This window comes from Chinchilla lanigera, unplaced genomic scaffold (assembly GCF_000276665.1).
Source record: "Chinchilla lanigera isolate Chin_1 unplaced genomic scaffold, ChiLan1.0 scaffold00062, whole genome shotgun sequence".
Lineage (NCBI taxonomy): Eukaryota > Metazoa > Chordata > Mammalia > Rodentia > Chinchillidae > Chinchilla > Chinchilla lanigera.
This window is the reverse complement of record NW_004955463.1, coordinates 13,123,337-13,130,982: the sequence shown is the minus strand read 5'-3', so window position 1 is coordinate 13,130,982 and position 7,646 is coordinate 13,123,337. Positions and strand designations below refer to the sequence as shown.

Here is a 7,646-nt window from a genome sequence, read left to right as displayed (position 1 = left end):
GGGGCTGTGACACTCCAGTCCCAAGGAGGTCGGCTGAACCCATCCATTCTCCCATGACCTCACTCAGTAGGGCAGGATGGATGGGTAATTAATTTGTTAGATCATCAGTGATTCATGTTGGAAAAATAAAACTTGGAGCCTCTTGACAAATTCAATTGAAATATAATGGAAAAAAGGATCCAAAGCCCCTATTCCCCCACCCCCTGTAAAATCCCAAACCCTCATACTGAAAGAAAACCTAAATGTAGAGATAGTCTGTGAAGTTCATTTATTTATCCCTTCAGCAACACTTAATAAATCCTTACTTGGTGGAAATCTCTGTAGGACACGTATTGCCAGCAGAGCTGCATCACACAGAAAAATGACCATGGGTTAGGACATTCAGAAGCTGGATCGGGCAGGTAGCGTTGGTGGATTTCATGACGAAGGAGGCAGATATGAAACGGGTCTTGATGTGGGATCTGCATAGCAGAAATGATTCATCTGGAAAATTCTAGCAAGTCTTAGACCCCTCAGAAAATTGACCACAGTATTCACATTGTTGAATATTTATTGAATGCCACCGGTGACTTGGTATGTGTTAAATATCTGGAAGTATTCAAGGGCCTTGAAGCCAGGAAACTGAGTTGCAAAGGTTTTCAGAGAAGTACTTTCAAATACATTTCTCCTCAAGCTTGTTTCTGAAGTTCATACTCCGTGGTTCAGACTTGGAAAACACTCAGTTCTTGTGGTTTCGTGTTCTGTTGAATTTGTGTGGGAGAAAAATGTACAGCCTTGAACTCTGAATGAAGCCTGGTGTGAAAAGTAGTGGTTTTCAGCTGTGCTCTTTCAAATGCTCTCACTGGTATTTTTAAAGACTTCCCACATATTCTGTTACTGACCTGGGGCCTGGAATAGTGAACATTAAAAATTTAAAAAAAGAAAAAAACATCAACCCGCCAGTATTTACTTATGAAATGACTTGGTTATAGCCCAGCAATCCAACTGCCTTAAATTAGTGCACAAATTGAAAGTTTGAAGGGTTTCTTTTTTTGGCATTTTGATTTCCTCATCTGAAAAATGGGGATATTAATACCTACCTCCTGGGGCTGTTGTGAGGATTAAGTGCCACTACATATGTAAAACATTGAGCAAATGAAAATGATGGCTGCAATTATTATTTTATTATAATTATTTTGATTTCACTGCCCCTCCTCTGCATTTCTAACTACCCCCTCTCCCCGCCTCCCTATCCCTCCCTTTCCTTCTCCCCTCCCTACCTCCCCCTTCCTCCTTCCTCCCTCTCCCCACACCCCTCCCCCATAATGTACTTTCCAGGAGACCTACAAGGCTCCATTTCCTCCAGCCTCCCCCTTCTGGCCCAAATGCAGACTGCAGCCATCTCAGTTTTTTTTTTTTTTAAAAGATATCTTCAAAATAAGAAAATATAAACAACAAATAAAAACAAAAACAAAGGTAAGTGATATCACTTCCAGGGGCCACCCCAGCCATTTTCTGGAAATGGACTGTATTATAATGAAGTACTTGGCGGAAACAAAAAGACGACCAAACATGGGGTATACTAAGGGGCAGAAGCAAAAAATTGTAAAGGGGTCTGTATTCTCTGAAGCCTAGGAATACTATTTTACAATCAAAGGAGGCACGGAGTGGGAGGTGTACCTGGAGTTTAAAAGCCAGCGAAATTTATAGTATTGTCTCCTTTAATCGGTAACTGTTAGCCTGACACAAGGTGAACTCGACCTCTCTTAGAAAACAATTGTACTTGAACTTTCTGTGCTACTCTGTGGTGCTTCAGATCCTTCCTATAACAGGTATTTGCTTTAACCTTACTGGTCAAGATGACAGATCATTTACATTAATGGATTATGTGGGAACACTCCAGGTTTTAGCTGGAAGCGTGTTCTCCCTGGGTGACCCAGGCGGCCAAAGAGAACCTGGAGCCAGACTCTGGCAGCCAGTGCACCAGTCTGGAAAGCAGGAGTTTCCAGGGTCACCTGCAGGCCACACTGGCCCTCAGATGGCACCTCAAGAGCTTTTCAGCTGTACCTGAGTTTTTAAGGATTTGCTCCACATTCTTTGCAGTTCCTCTTTGTGTTTTGTTCATTCATGGATTCATTTAACCACCAGATGTTTGATGCTTCTGTCCTGTGAGCCATGCTGCCTCCTGAAGAGATACTGAGTTGAGCAGAGGATGCAAAGTCCTGTACAGCACAGTGTATAAGTGCTTTCTGATCAACGTCTGAAGGAAGTTCTGTAGGGGAGGAGGTACTTTACGGAAGAGAGTGGAAAGATTGTTAAGGCAGGGTCCCATGTGAGCTGGGGACAGGAGGGTGAGTAGCATTTGCGTATAAGAAAATCAAGCCAATTCTGATGACTCTGGGGCCAATGTATGCTCTCATTTTCTCTTAGGTAAGATCATGAGTAGACAGAAAGTAAGTTAAAGTCCAATTTTCTAGCTTCCCAGATGTGGACCTTGCTCTTCAAAGCCAAGGGCCTTAGGAACAAAGAACAGGAAGTTCTGTTGGTTTGCACCCATCTACATAGGCATTGGCTCCAGAAGAAGGTGTTGTGAATGTCATCTGGCCTCCTGAAAGACAGACCCTGTGGATTGGTGCCAGCATCCTCATAGGTAAGGTGTAGGTGTATCTGGAGAGGGGCTGAGATTCTCTACTCATGGCCAATGTCTTCCACAAATGTGAGCAAAGCACTATGTCAAAGCATCATCCAAGCATCTCCAGACACAGGCCGTGATCACAGGCTGTGTTTACTGGATGTGGCTCCTGAGCCACTGCTGCTCTCACTACTTCTGTAGTGCTCACAACACACCTGAGGGTAGAGCTGTTATCAGGTCCATCTTGCCGAGAAAGAAACTGCAGCATAGACATGGGGATGAATTGCTGGAGGCCTCATAATTCTAAAGGGCCAGAGTGGAACCCATTATCTGTCTCAGAGCCTGAACTCTTGACCACCTTCTGAAGAGGGAGAAGCTACCAGAACATATCTGCTAAGCGAGGTGCTTTTCCAGTACATCATCTTAGCATATCGTCACTATGACAACTCTACGACATAGGTTTTACTTTGTTTTACAGATAATGAAATTGAGGGTCAGAAAGATTTGGTAAATTATTGTCAAGCAGACAGTAAGTGATGGAATTTTTATTTAAACTTAGATGGGCCTGACTTCCACCTGATGTCCTTTCCATTTTCTCATGGCGAGTTTCTAAAAAGGAATCTCAGTGGGTGCTGCTCCTTAGTCTGCCATTCAAGAAGGTGAGCACTGACCATCTGGGAAATTCCTCTCCACTTCCTGCCTGAACACAGAGCTGATTATGGCCGAGAGACGGTGTATTCTGGATACAACGATGACTTTGCTATCCAAGCTTCTTTCTCAGTAGGGCGGAGCCAAAACTCCATCCCCTTACTGTGGAAGGGAAGTGAATCATAAATACATAAATGAGGGGTGCCTCATTTAACAGAACTCAAAAGCCAAAGCAACCTGGAACTCTTCTTGGAAAAGGCATATTTAATAGATTGCCTTAAGTAGGCAATTCCTACAGTGTGTTTTGAGCTGTGGCTAGCAAATATTTTCTGTAAATGGCCAGATAGTAAATATTTTAGGCTTTGTGGGCCTGAAAGTCTCTGTCATAACTATTTAATTTTACATTATTGTGCAAAAGCAGCCATAGCCAATACATGAGTGAACTAACATGGCCACATTCCGATGACACTTTATTTATGAACACTGAAATGTGAGATTCACACAGTTTTCTTGTGTCACTATGTTAATTTTATTTTGATTTTCCCAATCTTAAAAATGTAAAAACTATGTTTAAAAATCACAGTGGGCTGGATTTGACCTGTAGGCTGCAGTTGGCATAGTTTGGTTTAGAAAATTTTATTGTGTATTTGTTGTTAGGAAATATAGTGTGTAAATCAAAACACAAAAGATAGCTCTTGCAAAACATATAAATGCTTGTCTACCATTTCTTGGGGGAAAGGGTTCCCTCTGGTGAAGCCTCTGAAGATTCTCTCATCCTGGGGCACAGAGATAGGGAACTCACGTCCCACTAAACGTAAGCTGACACTTCACACAGGACAGACCACAGGCTCATTTCTGGCCTTGAGTAGCAATGCTAATGTCTCTCTCCAAGCCACTGTTCTACAGGAGCATTTTTGAAGGTCCCTTAAGCAGCTCTTAGGGGAGCTGCAGGAACTTATTGGGTTCCTTCAAAATAAGGGCTCAGTTTCCTGAAAGATACAGGTCTTGAGGCAGCTCAAAGCAAAAGCAAAAATTGAAACTTGCAAGTACATGGGTGTATTCATCAGCTTGGTCTACCATAAAAAAAGTACTATAGACTTAAATAACAGAAGTTTATTTCTGACAGTTCTGGAGGTTGGAAGTCCAAGAACAAGGTTCTAGCACACTTGCTTTTTGGCGAGGGTCTTCTTCCTGGCTTATAGATGGCCAGTTTCTTGCTGTGTCCTCATGTGGTGGAGGACGGGGTAGGGGGGGCAGAGGAACACAGAGAGAGAGAGAGAGACAGAGACAGAGACAGAGAAGAGAGGAGAGAACTCTCTGTGTTGCTTATGAGGACACTAACCCTGTCTCTTCAGGGCACCTCATAACCTCGTATTTCCTTAGTTACTTTCTTAGTGACCCCATCTCCTAATACAGCCCCATTAGCACTGGCCCTTCCACCCAAGAATTTCACAGGTGACGCAAACATTCAGTCTGTAACCTTGAGGGTAGAACGCTCCTTCGGGAGTCCTCCAGTGCCGCTTTCTTCTCTCCACTTGCTGGCTTGCCTAGGTGTTTGGCACATTCTTTAGAGTTCTATGTGAACAAGAATACAGTTTCCATAACTGTGGCTTGTCTCAGAGGTGACTCCTCCATCTGTCCACTTCGATCTCCAGCCCCTTGCATCCCTCTCTTGCCACTACTTTGTTAAATTAAAGGAGCAGAGAAGACCAAGTTTCTCTGGTGTTGCTGGCAAAGTCTTGCCCCTGACCAGCTTGCAATATGTGTGAACTGGGCCCAGAGCACCCGGGACAGAGTTTGGTCTTAGACTCGCCCTGAAGGACGGGGCTGTCCCTGGGGTCTGGAGGGCCATGCTGTGTTTTTCCGGGAGCTGCTCTACCCTGTTACCTATGTTCCTCCTCTTCACAGAGAAGTCCCATAACTCACTGGCCACATGTGGAGGGGTCATAGGAGCCTGCTGCCCTGGGAACACTATCACTGCCATGGATACCCCCTCCGTGCCTTCCCGAAGATGTTCCCTGGATTTATTACCACGGCCCCCACCTGTCCCTGCCGTGCTGCCAAGGGACTGGCCAAGGACACATCTCAGGCAGGGTTTTGTTGTGTCAGTCAAGCTCCTCGTTCTTCTTGGCCCTGTCCTTCCTCTCCCCTCTTGGGTGGGTCCTTGTTCCCTGCCTCTTAACTCGCTGTGTAATTACACAGCAGTCTTGTTTCTGCCTTGCGGTGGGTGGTGCGGTGGGTGGTGGGACAGGCAGATGTAGTCTGGTGCAACAGAGCACAGTGATGAAACAGTCCAGCCGCTGGGGACATGCCTGGTGTGCAAAGACTGGGTGGCCTCAGTTTCTCATTGTGTTCAGAAGCTCTTGACTGGGGTGTGGGTTGGGAAGCATCAGGTCCCCAGATGCTGCTCCAGGTGGAAATATGAGTGAGCTGGCAGTAGCAGGAAATGTGGATGAAAAGGTTGCCTTTGTTATACTTGTCCTCCCTCAGTATCCTCTGTGTGCCCAGGGCCTGCTTGCTGCCTTTTGTCCCTTCCCACTAGGTATGGCACTCCACCCAGGAGGTGAGCTCTCTCAGGTGATTGCATTTATAGCAAAGTGAGTATCATCTTTGGAGCACATTCTGAGAGATATCAGAAGTCTTCTAAGTCAGTTAGACAATGCCACAAAAACATTGTGTAACAACTACCAAAAACGTGGCTTATGATGACAATCATTTATTCTCCTCACTCTGCAGTTGAGGTTGCCGAGGTTGGCTGGGGCTAGGTCCACCCAAGCTGGCTTTCCTGGTTCTACTCTGGTGTGTCTCTTCCTTCTCTTACGTTCTTCCTGAGATTAGTGGAATAGGTTGGACATGTCCTCATGGCAAGGCCCAAAGCAGGAGCACTTGAGGTGAGCTGGCCAAAGAAAAGTGCTTGGCCAAGTTCAGAGGCAGGGAAGTAGGACCTGCCAATGTGGGGAGTGCGCTGTTCAGTTCCTCAGCATCACGCAGGTGCCGACCATAGCCCTGGGAAAAGGATCCAGTGCCAGGGCCAACACCACAGTCTGCCACAGCCCCTCAACCAAAATATCTCTCCCCAAAGGCGTCTGCATGGCTCAGAATCCCTGCTAGGAAAATTATCCCTGCACAGTCAAATGGTGTCCGCATCGGTTCTTGGGTTCTGTGGAACGTTTATGCATACTCTTCAACAGCTTTAGGCAATTTGCCAGAAGAAAAAAGGCTTCTGATAGAGTGGATCTCAGGACAGAAATGCTATGCAGGACCACAAGTGTGAGGTGGGCTGGGGTTGTGCTGGCCTTTCCATCCCCAAATTCCATGCCCTTCTCCACCCCTGCTTTCACCATGGAGGGGGAGAGCCTACAAAAATTCTTCCTTGGCCCGGGGAAGCATACATCACTGTAGGTGGCTAGGAAATCCCTCAGATAGAAACCTTGAGAAGACAGCAGTTACCTCTGCAGGAAGCACACCCCAGCGTCTCGGTGATGTCAGAATGTTTGCATCTTTGTGTCTCTGTTTGGGCACACGGAGCCCACGAGGATGGGTGGGCGGTGGGTGGGAGTGTGGAAGGCTGTGTTTGTATGCGTGTGTGCTGCGCTCATGTTTTTGCCAATATGCCTGTCTCAGTCACGCTCAAAAATCTGTCTCCGTAGGCTGGGAACAGAAAGAGGTTTTCAGTATTAGACAATATTATCACCAAATGGGTTTTGTTTTTTAAATGTGAGTTAAGCGAATCGGACCTATTCCAAACGCACTTAGTAAGAGGGGTGTGTGTGTGTATTGCTGTGTGTTTGGAGACAGGGTATAAACAGAGAGATGTCTTTCACCTCAAACCTCTCTGATTCTTTTTTCTGTTGCAAGTAAGTAAATTTGTTAAATTTTCTTAGAAATTATCTAGTTGTAGGAAAACTGCTTGTGTTAATTACGTATCACTTCTAGTAATAGGCTCTCTCTCTATCTGTATATCCATCTGCATATACTTTTCATTCTGTTCAGTGCCTTGAATTGATGATCTTTCTTTTCAGGTGGAGAGTAGGGAGGACAGACTGGCTGATGTTCTTTTCCTGTCTCTAAGTGTAATGAAACCTCTTATACTTAAATTCTGCTGTAGTGCAGAGCTAGGCAGATCAGTTCCTGGTGAGTACATGCCCCCGGTGCCATCCCCCAAACCTCAGGTCATGTATGCATAAAGGAGACTGTAGATTAGGTTAGCGGGGAAGGAAATGTAAAACTGTACCTTTGCAAGAAGATTAACGGATAGTGGCAGCGAGTTGCTGAGGAAGGCAGTTTGTGTAAGAGCAGGGCCTAGCTGCCGGCCCTCATCCATCTCTGCTGCCACTCTCTGTGGCTGCCTCTGCAGCAGTGAGAGGTCCTGGGCTCCTGTGTCTGT

General features: G+C 45.7%; 1 long non-coding RNA gene across 1 annotated transcript in view; it reads right to left on the bottom strand.

Moving 5' to 3' along the window:
* Positions 1 to 249: 249 nt before the first annotated feature.
* The window catches only part of LOC102011096, a 10,467-nt gene continuing 3,070 nt past the window's right edge, over positions 250 to 7,646 (bottom strand). Inside the window, exons 2-3 of the long non-coding RNA XR_001236627.1 lie at positions 2,047 to 2,268; positions 250 to 888 (exon numbers count right to left, since the gene is read on the bottom strand). This is a non-coding gene — a long non-coding RNA (uncharacterized LOC102011096). The remainder of the gene's footprint in view (positions 889 to 2,046; positions 2,269 to 7,646) is intronic.